Source organism: Schistocerca serialis, chromosome 1, assembly GCF_023864345.2.
Source record: "Schistocerca serialis cubense isolate TAMUIC-IGC-003099 chromosome 1, iqSchSeri2.2, whole genome shotgun sequence".
Taxonomy (NCBI): domain Eukaryota; kingdom Metazoa; phylum Arthropoda; class Insecta; order Orthoptera; family Acrididae; genus Schistocerca; species Schistocerca serialis.
Genome location: NC_064638.1, coordinates 799,125,422 through 799,143,877, shown reverse-complemented (window position 1 = coordinate 799,143,877; position 18,456 = coordinate 799,125,422). Strand labels below are relative to the sequence as shown.

At 42.8% G+C, this 18,456-nt stretch overlaps 1 protein-coding gene across 1 annotated transcript in view; it reads right to left on the bottom strand.

Annotated features, from left to right (window-relative positions):
- Window positions 1-18,456, bottom strand: part of LOC126434812 (uncharacterized) — a 146,380-nt gene that overhangs the window by 55,983 nt on the left and 71,941 nt on the right. The gene's annotated exons all lie outside the window — the stretch shown is intronic.

The following is an 18,456-nucleotide window of genomic DNA, read 5'->3' as shown; positions in this document are numbered from 1 at the left end:
CTTTGACGCGTGTGCGCCCTTGAAGCGTCTGTGCTCTGCAAATAGGTTTTTGCTCCCGTCTGGTTGCATCAGCAATGGTGCCTAGGTGATCACGTATTTTGAGAGGAATTTCTCAGGTGTCAAGTATGAAGGGGATGTCGCCACCTCATGCTAGAGGGCACCTGTGTGTGACTTGGCAACTGACAGCTGTATCACTTCGTTGGAGCCTGCCGTTAGCCACCTGTGCAGTCCAGTGGACAGGGGACGGTGGGCGGTGCTTGCGTACATTGATTGCATGCTTGTTGCATTATTTTGCTAGCAGCTCTGTAAGCTGTGCTATCCATTATTTGGACTGTTTCCGAGTTGATTTTGTGTTTGCACATCTGTGTACTGCATTATTTAGGAGGAGTTTGCTTGACTGTACTGAAATTATTTCAGTAATTTAGGAGTTGTTTGAATGTCTGTAGTGCATTATTTAGGAGTAGTTTACAGGTCTGTAGGCTGCATGGTATGATCCCAGGCACATTAGAGCGACTGTTTTGTATCAGTGTGATAAATATACTATCTCAAATCGGTCCCTACATAAATTGTTCCAAAATACATAAAGTGCACTCCATCATTACTCTCTCCAGCAGCCCAGCACAGGCTGAGTCATTTTATCCTCCAGACACCCATCTTGGGTTATGTCACAGTTCAGATGACAGCACCCTCTGGTGGCTTAACTGTGTAATATGTCAGTTGGACTCTAGATCTCATGGTGGAGACACTGCCTGAAAAATAAAGACTTAAAGCCAGTACAGGCAGAGTCCTTTTCCCACCATTTTCCCCACCCCCGACCGCCATCTTGAGTTACGTCATGGAACGGACGACAGCACCCTCTGGTGGTGGTACAGTATACTAGACCAGATGGACTCCAGACCTCGTTATCAAAATATACTGTTTCTCGCCATTTACCCCCTCCCCCCCCCCCCCCCCCCGCCATCTAGGATAATGTCACGGAAAGGATGACAGTGCACTCTGGTGGCAGTACTGTGTACTAGGTCAGTTGGGCTTAGGACCCCATGGCGAACACACTGGATGGTGGTAGTCCCTCAAATTATTTAAATAAAGACTGGTGCATGATTTTGAGAGTTGATGATTAGCAAGCATGTTTGCAGAGTGTTTTAGATGGTTTATTATATCGAAAATTTAGGTGTTGTTTGGGTCTGTGGGCGTAAATGTATTTCATTATTTACGAGTGGTTTGCAAATGGTTCAAATGGCTCTGAGCACTATGGGACTCAACTGCTGAGGTCATTAGTCCCCTAGAACTTAGAACTAGTTAAACCTAACTAACCTAAGGACATCACAAACATCCATGCCCGAGGCAGGATTCGAACCTGCGACCGTAGCGGTCTTGCGGTTCCAGACTGCAGCACCTTTAACCGCACGGCCACTTCGGCCGGCAGTGGTTTGCAGGTCTGTAGGGTGTGCAATGCATTATTTTGGCTGTTTACAATTAGCAAGCACATCTGCAGAGCATTATACATGGGCTGTGTGGTGTGGCCCCTAGCATGTCAGCGCATGTGTTCAATATCAGCGTAATAAATATACTATCTTTCAAACTCCATACCTAAATAAATTGTTCCAAAATAAATAAAGTACCCTCCTTCCCCTCTCCACCATCCCAGTGCAGGCTGGGGCCTTTTCCCTCTAATCCCTAGGAAGAGGTGGCAGTCGGGTGACTTAGGTTAGTGGTGGTAGCCCAAGTGCCCTTTTGTTTCCCACCATTTTCTTAGGTTAGTAGGGACAGTCCAATTGACCTTTCTTTACTGACAAAATTCAAACTTCGCACTAAACCCTAGGAAGAGGTGGAGGTCGGATGACTTGGATTAGTGGAGGTACCCCAACGCCCCTTTCTTTCCCGCCATTTTTCTTACATTAGTACAGGCTGCATTATCCTGATGGAATTTGAACTTCCTGGCTTTTTCTGGAAAAGGGGGTTCGATTAGTGGAGATAGCACAATTGACCTATCCTTCTGCCAAAATCTGCCATCTTGGATAACGGTACTTGCGTCATCAGCTGAGGTCACGGTCGCCTTCTTCGATGACTTCAACTGACGTCACAGCCACCATCTTGGATGATGTCATCAACTGACGTCAGTTGATGAGGTCATCAGCTGTCATCACGGCTGCCTTATTGGATAATGGTGCTTTGTGCTCATGTCCCTCTTGTCCCAACACTTATGATAATTTACAAGTGAGAATACATGATTGAATTGCCCCTAGAGGGGGCAGGGGGCCGGTGTATCAGTGCGACTCTTTGGGCACACTCTACTGTAACGTTTATTTCATTTCGACTGAACTTGTTATGATGCACTCATACTATGATGTCACCTCACTTGTTACTAAAATGACCTTGTCCCTGAGGGTTTTGCATTTCGTTCCCATGGTGTATGCCGATTAATATCGAGAGACAGTGTAATTAAGGTATAAGATAGTATGGCTAATTCATGTCACTGTATGGACATAAAATAGCTGTATAAATTTGGTAGCGAGGGAGTATACTGCTAGTTAATCCATTGCATGCACAGACATATCGATCACAGTTCACCTCCAGATAAGTTTTTCATAACACAGCCTGAGTTATTTCTTTGGTATTATTCACTTTTTTTACCATTATGCTTATATTACAATAGTCATGAAGTTCCCACAATGTGGTGAAGAAATTTGTGAGATTAACATTTTATTTTCGCTAAGATGAACAAAGTTTAAGAAGAAGAGAGATAGTGAATATGGATTAATTTAGTTCCTTCCCAAAAATATTTCAAAATAGTATATGTAGTTGTGGGATACCTCCTAATATCGTGTCGGACGTCATTCTGCTCGGCATATTCAAGCAACTCAACGTTGCATGGACTCAATAATTTGTTGGAAATACCCTGCAGAAATAATGAGCAATAATGCCTCTATAGCCGTCCATAACTGCGAAAGTGTTGCCACTGGATTATGTCCTATAAATGCTCAATGGGATTTATGTAGCGCGATCAGGGTGGTCAGATCATTCACTCGAATTGTGTAGAATGTTCTTCTAACCAGTAGCTAACAACTGTGGCCTGATGACATGGCGCATAGTCATCCATAAATCTCCCATCGTTGAATGGCTGGCCGGCCGCTGTGGCCGAGTGATTCTAGGCGCTTTAGTCCGGAACTCCGCGGCTGCTATGGTCGCAGATTCGAATCCTGCCTCGGGCGTGGATGTGTGTGATGTCCTTAGGTTAGTTAGGTCTAGGGGACTGATGACCTCAGATGTTAAGTCCCATAGTGCTTAGAGCCATTTGAGCTGATTTGAATGGTTGCAGGCAGTCTTCAAGTAGCTGAACAGAAGAATTTCCAGTCAATGATCAATTCGGTTGCACAGTATCTTGTCTACAACTTTGATCCATGGTGTCGTGGGGTCTATTTCACACTCGAACCCTACTATCAGCTCACACCGACTGAAATCGTGACTCATCTGACCAGGCCACGGTTTTCCAGTTGTCTAGTGTCCAACCGATATGGTCACAAGCCCAGAAAAGGTGTTGCATGTCTGTCAGCACTGGAATTCTACGCAAACGCCGCTGCAGTCGGTCGTTAAGTGAAGGCTGTCGGCCACTGCGTCGTCCAAAGTGAGAGGTAATACCTGAAATTTGGTATTCTCGGCACACTCTTGACACTGTGGATCTCAGAATATCGAATTCCCTAACAATTTCCGAAATGGAATGTCCCATGCCTCTAGCTCCAATTAGCATTCCACGTCGCGCGACCATGATCACGTCGGAAACATTTTCACATCATTCGCGTGAGTACAAATAACAGCTCCGACAGTGCACTGCCGTTTCATACCTTGTGTACGCGATACTGCCGTAATCTGTATATGTGTTTATCACTGTTCCGTGACTTTTGTCACCTCTTTATACAGCCAGTTTGCTGCATTACAAAAATGGTTCAAATGGCTCTGAGCACTATGGGACTTAACATCTATGGTCATCAGTCCCCTAGAACTTAGAACCACTTAAACCTAACTAACCGAAGGACAGCACACAACACCCAGTCATCACGAGGCAGAGAAAGTCCCTGACCCCGCCGGGAATCGAACCCGGGAATGCATTACATAGACCCAAATTTGACATTTGCTGGATGCTTTCACTTTGGCATACGAGGAAGCCATTTTATAAATTTCCCTACAGCAAAAAAGCGACATCCGACCTCGAGTTTCTCGCTTCAAACCTTTAAGTCAAATTCATTCTGAATCTCACATGCAAATTGTTCAGGTGACTCTGAAACTCTTGTTCATACTCAACAGTGGTTTTGAACAGTTTGGTTCTGGGTGAACTGAAATTATATTCAAAATCTGCAGAGCGCTTACGAACAAACATTACGCCACGTCATAGTCACGTGTCTTTGGAGTTTACGTATTTTGGCTTTCTACTTTATGCGTCTAAATGCTCACACCATAGATATTCCTATTCATGCACATCAGAGACTGGATATATTGTGACAGAAGTAGTATAACTTCGAACCATCTGCTTTAGTGAACAATCCGTGGTCATGGGCAATCTGCTCCAGTGACCTTGGTTCATGGCTCCAGTGGTCGTCAGTGAAAAGTGATTACCTTCGTAATTACAATGCCTCCTTCATGATCGTGAGTGACCAAATTAAGGAGAGTCTGGTGAAATATTGTCATTACTATTTCATTATCGTCTGCATGAGAAGGAGTTAGAAAGTGTTTCAGAAGACACAGAGCTTTTTTAAAATCTGATTTCTATATGACTTTGATTAACTATACGTTAGTTGTAAACCGTTAACTTCATTCCTTATTGTTATCTAGGACAGGGTCGTGTTTCCTATTGCCCAAGTTGGAACTGACAGTATCGTTTTTAATAAAATATCAAATTTGTGTCCAATTTCTGAAAATTTTTATTTTATTTGAAATTTCATAAAATGATAAATTTGTATGGTAGCGCTATTAATTATTAAATGTTGATTACTATAAAATCAGAAACCTCAAAATTTATAAGATAGAAAGCCACACTTTTATTCTATTTTGATTGTTATACCTGTTCTGGTTTTTGGTACACTACGTGACTTCTACATCTACATCTACATGGATAGTGTGTAAATCACATTTAAGTGCCTGGCAGAGGGTTCACCGAACCACTTTCACAATTCTCTATTATTCCAATCTCGTATACCGCGCGGAAAGAACAAATACACCTATATCATTCCGTACGAGCTCTGATTTCCCTTTTTTTATAGTGATGATCGTTTCTCCCTATCTAAGTCGGTGTCAACAAAATATTTTCGCATTCGGGGGAGAAAGTTTGTGATTGGAATTTCGTGAATAGATTCCGTCGCAACGAAAAACGCATTTATTTTAATGATGTCCAGCCCAAATCCTGTATCATTTCCGTGACACTCTCTCCCATATTTTGCGATAATACAAAACGTGCCGCCCTTCTTTGAACTTTTTCGATATACTCTGTCAGTCCTATCTGGTACGGATCCCAACCACCCAACAGTATTCTAAAAGAGGACGGACAAGCGTAGTGTAGGCAGTCTCCTTAGTAGATCTGTAAAATTTTCTAAGTGTCCTGCCAATAAAACGCAGTCTTTGATTAGCCTTCCCCACACAATTTTCTATCTGATCCTTCCAATTTAAGTTGTTCGTAATTGTGATACCTAAGTATTTAGTTGAATTTACGGCTTTTAGGTTATACTGATTAATCGTGTAAACGAAGTTTAGAGAATTCCTTTTAACACTCATGTGGATGACATCACACTTTTTGTTATTCAGGGTCAACTGCCAATTTTCGCACCATTCAGATATCTTTTCTAAATCGTTTTGCAATTTCCTTTGATCTTCTGATGACTTTATTAGTCGATAAACAACAGCGTCATCTGCAAACAATCGAAGACGGCTGTTCAGATTGTCTCCCAAATCGTTTATATAGATAAGGAATAGCAAAGGGCCTATAACACTACCTTGGGGAACGCCAGAAATCACATCTGTTTTACTCGATGACTTTCCGTCAATTACAACGAACTGTGAACTCTCTGACAGGAAATCACAAATCAAGTCACATAACTGCTTATAAGCACGCAATTTCACTACAATTCACTTGTGTGGTACAGTGTCAAAAGCCCTCCGGAAATCCAGGAATGCGGAATCGATCTGAAATCCTTTGTCAATATCACTCAACATTTCATGTGAGTAAAGAGCTAGTTGTGTGTCATAGGAACGATGTTTTCTAAACCCTTGTTGACTATGTGTGAATAGACAGTTTTCTTCGAGGTAATTCATAATGTTTGAACACAATATATGTTCCAAAATCCTGCTGCATATCACCGTTAACAATATGGGCCTTTAATTTATTGGATTACTCCTACTATCTTTCTTTAATATTGGTGTGACCTGTGCAACGTTCCAGTCTTTAGGTGCGGATCTTTCGTCGAGCAAACGGTTGCATATAATTGTTAATATGAAACAAATGCATCAGCATACTCCGAAAGAAACATAATTGGTATACACTATACAGTCAGGAACAGAACACTTGTTTTACGTTGCTTCACTACTCCGAGGATATCTACTTCTACGTTACTCATGTTGCCAGCTCTTCTAGATTAGAATTCTGGAATATTTACTTCGTCTTCTTTTGCGAAATTATTTCGGAAAGCTGGGTTTAGTAACTCTGCTTTGGCAGCACTGTCTTCGATAGTATCTCCATTGCTATCGCGCAGAGAAGGCATTGATAGTTTCTTGCCGCTAACATACTTCACATACGACCAGAATCTCTTCGGATTTTCTGCCAGGTTTCGAGACAACGTTTCATTGTGGAAACTGTTATAAGCATCTCGGACTGAAGACAGCGCTAAATTTCGAGCTTCTGTAAAAGATCGCCGATCTTGGAGATTTTGCGTCTGTTTAAATTTGGCATGTTTGTTTCGTTGTTTCTGCAACAGTGTTCTAATCCGTTTTGTGTACCAAGGAGGATCAGCTCCGTCGTTTGTTAATTTATTTGGTATAAATCTGTCAATTGCTGTCGATACTATTTCTTTCAATTCAAGCCACACCTGGTCTTCACTTATTATTAATTTCGAATGTGTGGAGATTGTGTCCCAGGAAGGCAGCAGTAGCCGACGGCGACAGATGCAGCATCAGATAAGTAAACCGCTTTTGTGACATTTACGAGTTCCTAACCAGGAGCAAATTTTATTATATCTGTGTGCGTTAATAGTTTAGGTTCTTGAGTTTCTGCGTGTAAATTTAAAATCTAATAGCCACACTTCTCGCGTCTTCATTTGCGTCAGAAAGTAAACCGATTTTGTGACATATTATAAGTTCCTTACCAGGGGCAAATTATTTAGTTTCACCTGAGTGGTTCGGTAGTTAGGTTTTTGAATATCGGCGTATTACTAGACACAGTTCGTGCGTTTTCGTCAGGGTCTACAGTAGAATTGCGCAGCACGTGCCGATAGTTCGTTTATCTGCATAGTTTAGTTTTCCACGGTCTTTAGTATGGACACGGACTGTAATTGTTGGGTGCGGATGCGAGCCGAGTTGGTGACACTTCGCTCTCAGCTTCAGGCTGTAATGGCTTTGGTTACACAGCTTGAGGCTGCAGTGGATGGGCACCAGTTGTAGGCCGGCCGTGGGGATCCAACGGACGTCCAGCGCGGACGAGTTCTCCGATCGGTCCTCACCGGTGACCAGTCCACTTACTACTCGCACTGAGGTTGACCCCTCACCTGTGGTCGAGTGGGAGGTCGCCCCGGGGCGAAGCAGGCGGCGAAAGACTTCCCAGGCGGCCGCACGTAAGGCCACCCCGGTTTGTCTGACAAATAGGTCCCAGGTGCTGTCTGTGGCTGACACTGTCACTGAGCGTGTCCCGTTTCAGAGGAAACCACTCAGCCTGGAAGATCCGGGCAATCGCAGAGGGTGGGAGTATTGGTAGTTGAGAGCTCCAACGTTAGGTGCATTATGGGGCCTCTTAGGGACATGGCTGCCAAGAAGGGAAAGAAAAGAAATGTGCACTCAGTGTGCATACCCGGTGGAGTCATTCCCGATGTGGAAAGGGTCCTCCCGCATGCCATGAAGAGCACAGGGTGCAGCCAACTGCAGGTGGTTGCTCATGTCGGTACCAATCACTTTGGATCAGAAGAGATTCGCTCTGGTTTCGAGCGGCTAACAGAAGTGGTAAAGGCTGCCAGTCTTGCTTGCAACTTGAAAGCAGAGCTGACCATTTGCAGCATAGTCGACAGGGCCGATGGCGGACTTCTGGCACAGAGCCGAGTGGAAGGTCTGAATCAGATGCTCAGACGGTTCTGCGTCCGTGTAGGCTGCAGGTGCCTCGACTTGCGCCAAAGAGTGATTGCGTTTCGGGTTCCGCTGAATAGGTCAGGTGTCCACTATACGCAGAAGGCGGCTACACGGGTAGCAGGGGCTGTGTGGCGTGGACTGGGCGGTTTTTTAGGTTAGAGGGTCTCTTGAAAACACAAGAAAGGCCTCAGTCACAAAGGGTGCAGGCTGAACACAGGAAAAACGTAGATACAGAAATTGGTATAACAGTTTTAAACTGTCGTAACTGTGTTGGGAAAGTACCAGAGCTCCAAGAGCTAATAGAAAGTACTGATGCTCAAATCGTTATAGGCACTGAAAGCTGGCTAAAGCTGGACATAAGCTCAGCCGAAATTTTTGCGAAGAACCTAACGGTGTTCCGAAAGGATAGGCTAAAGAAATAGCATATTCTCTTGACGCGATACTACAACGTTTAGCACTGAATATGTTGTGGCTCTTTAAAACAGAGGGTGACACCAGTTGCAGAAAACACGGTTGGCGGTGGCGTGTTTGTTGCTGTCAGAAGTAGTTTAACTTGTCGCGAAATTGAAGTAGGTATTTCCTGTGAGTTAGTATGGGTAGAGCTCATTGTTGGCAACCGGAATAAAATAATAATTGGATCCTTTTACCGACCTTCTAGTTCAGATGATACAGTTGCTGAAAAGTTCAAAGAAAACTTGAGTTTGATTTCAAACACGTACCAGACTCATACGATAATAGTTCGTGGTGACTTTAATTTACCCTCGATATGTTAGTGGAAATATATGTTTAATTCCGGAGGTACGCATAAAATATCATCTGAAATTGTGCTAAACGCATTCTCTGAAAATTACTTCGAGCAGTTAGTTCATGAACCCACGCGAATAGAAACGGTTGTGAAAACACACTTGAGCTCTTAGCAACAAGTAATCTTGGGTTAATAACGAGCATCAAAACCGATTGAGGGATTAGTGAACATAGGGTTGTCGTAGCGAGATTGAATATTGTAATTCCCAAATCCCTGAAAAATAAGCGAAAAATATACCTATTCAAAAAAGCAGATACAAATTCACTTGATGCCTTCCTGAGAGACAATCTCCACTCATTCCAAATAAATAATGTAAGTGTAGACCAGATGTGGCTTAAATTCAAAGAAATAGTATCGACAGCAATTGAATCATTTATACCAAATAAATTAACAAACGACGGAGGTGATCCTCCTTGGTACACAAAACGGGTTAGAACACTGTTGCAGAAACAACGAAACAAACATGCCAAATTTAAACACGCAAAATCCCCAAGATTGGCGATCTTTTACAGAAGCTCGAAATTTAGCGCGGACATCAATGCGAGATGCCTATAACAGTTTTCACAACTAAACTTTGTCTCGAATCCTGGCAGAAAATCCAAAGGGATTGTGACCGTATGTGAAGTGTGTTAGCGGCAAGAAACAACCAATGCCTTCTCTGCGCGATAGCAGTAGACATACTATCGAAGACAGTGCTGCCAAAGCAGAGTTACTAAACACAGCCTTCCGAAATGCCTTCACAAAAGAAGACGAAGTAATTATTTCAGAATTCGAATAAAGAACAGCTGGCAACATGAGTAACGTAGAAGTAAATATCCTCGGAGTAGTGAAGCAACTTAAATCACTTAATAAAAAAAGGAAGTCTTCTGGTCCAAGCTGTATACCAATCAGGTTCCTTTCGGAGTATGTTGATGCATTAGCTCCATACTTGACAATCATATACAACCGTTCACTCGACGAAAGATCCGTACCCAAATACTGGAAAGTTGCACAGGTCACACCAATATTCAGCAATCCACTAAATTACAGGCCCATATCGTTAACGTCGATATGAAGCAGGATTCTGGAACATATATTGTGTTCAAACATTATGAATTACCTCGAAGAAAACTGTCTATTGACACATTGTCAACATGGGTTTAGAAAACATCGTCCCTGTGAAACACAACTAGCTCTTTATTCACATGAAGTGTTGAGTGCTATTGACAAGGGATTTCAGATCGATTCCGAATTTCTGGATTTACGGATGGCTTTTGACACAGCACCACACAAGCGGCTCGTTTTGAAATTGCGTGCTTATGGAATATCGTCTCAGTTATGTGACTGGATTTGTGATTTCCTATCAGAGAGGTCACAGTTTGTAGTAACTGACGGATAGTGATCGAGTAAAACAGAAGTGATTTCTGGCGTTCCCCAAGGTAGTGTTATAGGCCCTTTGCTGTTACGTATCTATATAAACGATTTGGGAGACAATCTGAGCAGATGTCTTCGGTTGTTTGCAGATGACACTGTCGTTTATCGACTAATAAAGCCATCAGAAGATCAAAGGAAATTGCAAAACGATTTAGAAAAGATATCTGAATGCTGTGAAAATAGGCAGTTGACAATGAATAGCCGGCCAAAGTGGCCGTGCGGTTAAAGGCGCTGCAGCCTGGAACCGCAAGACCGCTACGGTTGCAGGTTCGAATCCGTCCTCGGGCATGGATGTTTGCGATGTCCTTAGGTTAGTTAGGTTTAACTAGTTCTAAGTTCTAGGGGACTAATGACCTCAGCAGTTGAGTCCCATAGTGCTCAGAGCCATTTGAACCATTTTTGACACTGAATAACGAAACGTTTGAGGTCATCCACATGGGTGCTAAATATAACTCGTTAAACTCCGGTTTCACGATAAATCAGTCTAATTTAAAAACCGTAAATTCAACTAAATTCCTAGGTATTGCAATTACGAACAACTTAAATTGGAAGGAACACATAGAAAATGTTGTGGGAAGAAGGCTAACCAAAGACTGCTTTTTATTGGCAGGTCACTTAGAAAATGTAACAGGCCTACTAAGGAGCCTCCTACACTCCGCTTGTCTGTTCTCTTTTAAAATACTGCTGCGCGGTGTGGGATCCATACCAGATAGGACTGTTGTTGTTGTTGTTGTTGTTGTGGTCTTCAGTCCTGAGACTGGTTTGATGCAGCTCTCCATGCTACTCTATCCTGTGCAAGCTTTTTCATCTCCCAGTACCTACTGCAACCTACATCCTTCTGAATCTGCTTAGTGTATTCATCTCTTGGCCTCCCTCTACGATTTTTACCCTCCACGCTGCCCTCCAATACTAAATTGGTGATCCCTTGATGCCTCAGAACATGTCCTACCAACCGATCCCTTCTTCTAGTCAAGTTGTGCCACAAACTTCTCTTCTCCCCAATCCTATTCAATATTTCCTCATTAGTTATGTGATCTACCCATCTAATCTTCAGCATTCTTCTGTAGCACCACATTTCGAAAGCTTCTATTCTCTTCTTGTCCAAACTATTTATCGTCCATGTTTCACTTCCATACATGGCTACACTCCATACAAATACTTTCAGAAATGACTTCCTGACACTTAAATCTATACTCGATGTTAACAAATTTCTCTTCTTCAGAAACGCTTTCCTTGCCATTGCCAGTCTACATTTTATATCCTCTCTACTTCGACCATCATCAGTTATTTTGCTCCCCAAATAGCGAAACTCCTTTACTACTTTAAGTGTCTCATTTCCTAATCTAATTCCCTCAGCATCACACGACTTAATTCGACTACATTCCATTATCCTTGTTTTGCTTTTGTTGATGTTCATCTTATATCCTGCTTTCAAGACACTGTCCATTCCATTCAACTGCTCTTCCAAGTCCTCTGCTGTCTCTGACAGAATTACAATGTCATCGGCGAACCTCAAAGTTTTTATTTCTTCTCCATGAATTTTAATACCTACTCCGAATTTTTCTTTTGTTCCCTTTACTGCTTGCTCAATATACAGATTGAACAACATCGGGGAGAGGCCACAACCCTGTCTTACTCCCTTTCCAACCACTGCTTCCCTTTCATGTCCCTCGACTTGTAACCTCCCCCTCACTTACCGGCCTTAATGACAGTGAAAAATGAAACCGCGTGTGCCTAATGGGAATTTTGGAAAAGCAATCGTCAGCGAAGGTAACCTGTCGGTAAAGAGGGAGGAAAGGGTTACATCTAAATGAAAGGAAAAATGCAAATGAAACTGGTGGAAATTAATTTTGAAAAGGGGTAAAGTTAATAAAGAAAGTAAATGTGCGGCCGTTACGTTAACAATTAACTAGCGGTAATTAGATATTTGAGATTTGGGGGAAATCACGGTCGCCAGTCCTAAGGACAATTACTATAGTAACTGAAAAAGAAAGGTTATTACACATATAATTAACACTAGAAGCGTGGCAACTGAAGGTTGACACGTGTAGTGTGAAAACTGAAGTTTGTCAGAAGTAATAAATTTCGCTACACTCTGACTTAATTTAGCAAAAGAATTAATAAAACCGGAAAATCGAAAGTTAATTTAGTGACTGAAGTTAATAGTGAGCTTTCTTTCTGAAGCACATCGACATTCAGTAAAATAAGGTTAGTCTTGGACTACCTCAACAATCATTTCAAAAGATACTTGAATCCACGCAATTTAGAAATAAGAGAATTAACTTTGAACTTGAATTAAATGATTCTGAACAATTAACAATAGTAAAATTTAGTACGTACCAAGCTGAGCTGCAGTCACAGGTAACTAAAATACGGTAACAAAACTCGCACTCTTAGTTTGTGCTTGTGCAATCTAAATATTGTAGCCAGCTGAACTTTGAAATTAAAGTAGTGAAATCGAATGATGCTGGCGTTTGAATTTCAACGACGCTCGGGCTCATTTCGGAAAAGGAAGGGACCCTGCTTGGCAGTGCAATTGGGACAATGAGCAACACAGGTTCATGCTAAGTTGCTGTAATTTTGCGAGGCAAATGGAACAATTTGAAAAGCTGAGGTCTGCCATACAGTTCTGAAACTTTACGTGCTTTTAGTCTTCCTTGTTGATTGATTGAAGGTATGAAGCCGTCGATCGAGGAGGTGGCGACAGTCACTCATTGTCGGCCGTCGCCGTTGCAGAAGCTGGATGTAGGCGCGCCTTCTTTTCGACACGGTCACCAGGCGAAACGGGCTCTTGATGTGCGCCAGATAATGCTTCCCGTCCGCGACACCATGTCAGAAACTATCATCGCGAGTCGAGCGCAATTACATGCTGCCAAACCCCGAAAGCGCGGCAACTCGCGGGAGCGTCACACAACACCTGCTCCACTCGCTACTCCAGCCAGACTCTCACTGCTCCGCCGGCGCTCCACGCGGCAGAGTTAACACTACCAAAGATCCTACACACTTTGAGTCTTCACACGACCTACCGATGTAATCGTTCGATAGCAGTTTTCCCTAGGCAAGACCCAGCGTAAAAATACAAATAATATTTACGAAACAAACCAATTATACATCGACATAAGTGCATAAATATAAATATATCCAAACAGTAAAGCAATTACAATATATAAAGAGACAGAAATGTCATATCTTGAGGTAACAAAACAAGGAAAAAAATAATAGTACAATAGATGGAAATAGGAGGATATGCATTTCCGGCGTTACAGACTCTTATAACTGCCATCTGGTTTCTGTACAAATTGTAAATAGCCTTTCGCTCCCTGTATTTTACCCCTGCCACCTTTAGAATTTGAAAGAGAGTATTCCAGTCAACAACTGCATTTTTATATTTTCTCGTTTCATCAATTAAATTCAATATTTCTTCTGTTACCCAAGGATTTCAACTAGCCCTCGTCTTTTTACCTACTTGATCCTCTGCTGCCTTCGCTACTTCATCCCTCAAAGCTACCCATTCTTCTTCTACTGTATTTCTTTCCCGCATTCCTGTCAATTGTTCTCTTATGCTCTCCCTGAAACTCTGTACAACCTCTGGTTCTTTCAGTTTATCCAGGTCCCATCTCCATAAATTCCCACCTTTTTGCAGTTTCTTCAGTTTTAATCTACAGCTCATAACCAATAGATTGTGGTCAGAGTCCACATCTGCCCCTGGAAATGTCTTACAGATAGGACTGACAGAGCAAATCGAAAAAGTTCAAAGAAAGGCAGCACGTTTTGTATTATCTCGAAATATGGGAGAGTGTCTCACAGAAATGATGCAGGAATTAGGCAGGAAATCGTTACAAGAAAGGCGTTTATCGTTGCGACGGAATCTTCTCACGAAATTCCAATCACCAACTTTCTCCTCCGAATGCGAAAATATTTTGTTGACACCGACCTACATAGGGTGGAACGATCACCACGATACAATAAGGAAAATCAGAGTTCTCACGGAAAGATATAGGTGTTCGTTCTTTCCGCACGGTGTACGAGATTGGAACAATAGAGAATTGTGAAGGAGGTTCGATGAATCCTCTGCGAGGCACTTAAATGCGATTTGCAAAGCATCCATGTGGATGTAGTTGTAGATTTTATTCCGGTTGCCAACAATGTGCTCTGCCCATACTAACTCACAGGAAATACCTACTTCAATTTCGCGACAAGTTAAACTACTTCTGACAGCAACAAACACACTACCGCCAACCGCGTTTAGCCTATCCTTTCGGAACACCTTTAGATTCTTCGCAAAAATTTCGGCTGTGCTTATATCCGGCTTTAGCCCGCTTTCAGTGCCTATAACGATTTGAGCATCAGTGCTTTCTATTGGCGCTTGGAGCTCTGGTACTTTCCCAACACAGCTACGTCAGTTTACAACTGTTGTAGCAATGGTTCTTATGTCTACGTTGTGTTCAGCCTGCACCCTTTGTGACTGAAGCCTTTCTTGTGCTTTCACGAGACCCTCTAACCTAAAAAACCGCCCAGTCCACGCCACACGGCCCCTGCTACCCGTGTAGTCGCCTCCTGCCTATAGTGGACACCTGATCTATTCAGCGGAACCCGAAACCCAATCACCCTTTGGCGCAAGTCGAGGAATCTGCAGCCTACACGGTCGCAGAACCGTCTGAGCGTCTGATTCAGACCCTCCACTCGGCTCTGTACCAGAGGTCAGCCATCGGTCCTGTTGATTATGCTGCAAATGGTCAGCTCTGCTTTGATCTTGCAAGCAGGACTGGCAGCCTTTACCACTTCTGTTAGCCGCTCGAAACCAGAGAGAGTCTCTTCTGATACAAAGTGACACACATCATTGGTACCGACGTGAGCAACTACCTGCAGTTGGCTGCACCCTGTGCTCTTCATGGCATCCAGGAGGACCCTTCCCACATCGGGAATGATTCCACCCGGTATGCACACTAGTTTTCTTTCCCTTCTTGTCAGCCAAGTCCCTAAGGGGCCCCATAACGCGCCTAACGTTGGAGCTCCCAAGTACCAATAATTCCACCCTCTGTGATTGCCCGGATCTTGTAGGCTGAGTGATTTCCTCTGAAACAGGACATGACTTCCTTGCCGTGTATATTTCAGTTCATCAGTGGTGTTTTGCCTTTTTTGTTTGAAACGTATGAAATGTAATTCGTTTACTAATTAAAATAATTTGGTTAGATTAAGTCAGTACACCTTGAAACAAGTGTTTGTATTGTATACATGCAATGAAAGGTGTCAGTGTTAATATTCAAGAAATAGTTTACAGCTTGCCACTACGCAATTCTCTCAAAGTCATCAAGCACCATATATGTGGTGTCTTTTGTTACGGACATTCCAAAAGGAAGACACAATTTGTGCGCGCAGCCATTATGAATCAAGACACAAAGGGATGACTTTCATTAGGTGCTAGTGGACATTGATTTAAATCAATGAAGAAAATCGAAAATAATTAAGTTGGGTACGACCAACATATCACTTCGGTGCAGATGCGTAGCACTCTCGAGCTGCCGCGAATAATGAGGATTATGGGCAAGGGGCACTACATGATTAGTGTGTGGAGAAGTTAAGAGTTTGGCTGAAACGGAATGCGTGCTAGGGTAGTTCGTGTAGCTGCGTTGGCCACTTGACCACTGTGGCCGGATGGCGCAGTGGTCAGCTCACCTGCCTAATCATTCCTTTGTGTGTTTGAGTACAACTTTGCTTCCCATAGGGGATTTTATTTCATTGAATCCGCGGGTGTCACAAATTTCGTAACCAGTAGTGCAAGCGCGAGTTCGAATATAAATTAGCTTTCCGTGTCAACTGAACTTGTCTATATCAGATGTCGGCTTCCTCCCGTGATGTAATGATGCGATGTGTGTACATTCGCGAGGAAGAAGGGAACAGAAAGCTGTACATGCGCAAAGAAGAAGGGAACAGAACGCTGACAACGCTATTTTTGCGTCCTTTTTTTTAAAATTTAGATTGTGGTGACAAACTGGTCTGTGGCGTAGCGTGATGTATATATAGGGTTGAAAAGCGACAGTTCGGTTGTGAGTTACTGCTTGTGGCAGTGTTATTCGCCCTCAGTTGACAGCGGCTGTAATATTAATCTTTTACTTTCTGTACAACAGAGGCGTGAGCACCGGAAATCAATTCAGTCCCAAAGTAATCTGCACGACGTCATTTACGGTTGTACATTGTACACGATCTCCATTTCAATACAGCATGCTTCGAAATCAGCGCTGATCCATTCAGGACCCCCTACAAACTGTTTCATTAGACGATGGACAGTGAGTTGTATTTCCTACATAATGCATACAAACAATCTAACAAAGTGAGTATTGGTCAGTGCCACAACAAACAGACAAAGCGACTAAGAGAATTTCAACTCCTACAAGAAGAACTGAAGGGGAGCAGAGAACAAAATGCATTGCGCGTTCCCTTTCCCACGTAGGTAGTAATAGACGGCTTTTGGGAGAATTCCGAATTATGTGAGGTGCATAATAAGCATGCGAGGACAAAAAAATCCGCCATTCGAGTAGTACGTTGAAGAAGTATACTCGATTTTTTTAAAAAAATCGTGTTAGGAGTTATAGCTTGTCCAGAGAATAAATTTGTAGCTGTATACGTTGGAGCATATGACAAGGAGAACAACAGTAGTGTTTCCTCACATTCTCGCGATGCTATGAACGGGTGTTGAATTACGCTACTGTATTCCAGGAGCAAACATCAAGGAATTTAAAATTCTCGTTGGCGAAGAATGCTGTCCGCGAGAGACTACTTATCTGATGAAACCCTTCCCTGAGTCAAAACTTGGACCAATGCAGACTACATTCAATAAGCGTCTTCCTAAGACTAGTCAAGTGGCAGAATATGCATTCGGAGTAATAAAGCAGTAAATAGAGACTGCTGCAAAAAAACTTTGAAATTGAAAAACATGATGATGTAGACGGAATAGATAAATATGGAGGCCTGGTATCCAACGACGTCGTTGAGAAACGGGAGAAGAACCAACTAACATTATTTACTTGCCAATTAAAGCTGTCGGCAAAAAAAAAAAAAAAAAAAAAATCAAAATGGTTCAAATGGCTCTGAGCACTATGGGACTTAACTGCTGAGGTCCTCAGTCCCCTAGAACTTAGAACTACTTAAACCTAACTAACCTAAGGACATCACACACATCCATGCCCGAGGCAGCATTCGAACCCGCGACCGTAGCGATCGCGCGGTTCCAGACTGTAGCGCCTAGAACCGCTCGGCCAGCCCGGCTGCCTCGGCAAAAAGATACACTTCTAGTGATGAGAGTCGTTGTGAACACGAAGTATTTTTGTCAAGAAAAGTGTATGACGATCTCTTGCACAGATGAAATACATGGATGTAACAGTAAATGTGATTTTATTAGGTTGCGTTGAAAAATTTTCGTAATTCAACAACTCTAATCGCACAAGATTTTTTTCACTTACAGGGCAGCAGCCGGGGAAGGGGGGGGGGGAGGAAAAGGAGAAGCAAGTGCTCACTTCAAGTCCGGCGGGGAGGGGGGGGAGGGGGAGCGTAATAAGCCTGTTCTTTCGGAGCCAAGCAGAATTCATGCCTCTTTCAGAATTAAAAGAAAGAAATTGTTTCCAAGAAGCAGGACCAATAAAATTAACGACTTTCAATGTCAACCTTCCGTCGGACACGGCTGATCGAAGTGATGCGTGTCAATTTTTTTCAATAATATGTCAACAATCATCAGTGATGACACACCTTCTCGCTGGTAGCTTCCTTCTCCGAACCATTTTCATTGTTGTGCACTTCAGTATTGGAACGACTTACCTGTTATCGAGATATGTATGTACTGCTTGATCAATTTGATACACTGCACCCGTTCCCGCTTCATGTCAACAGTGCGTTTGGTTATCAACATAACTTCGTAAGCAGTACAG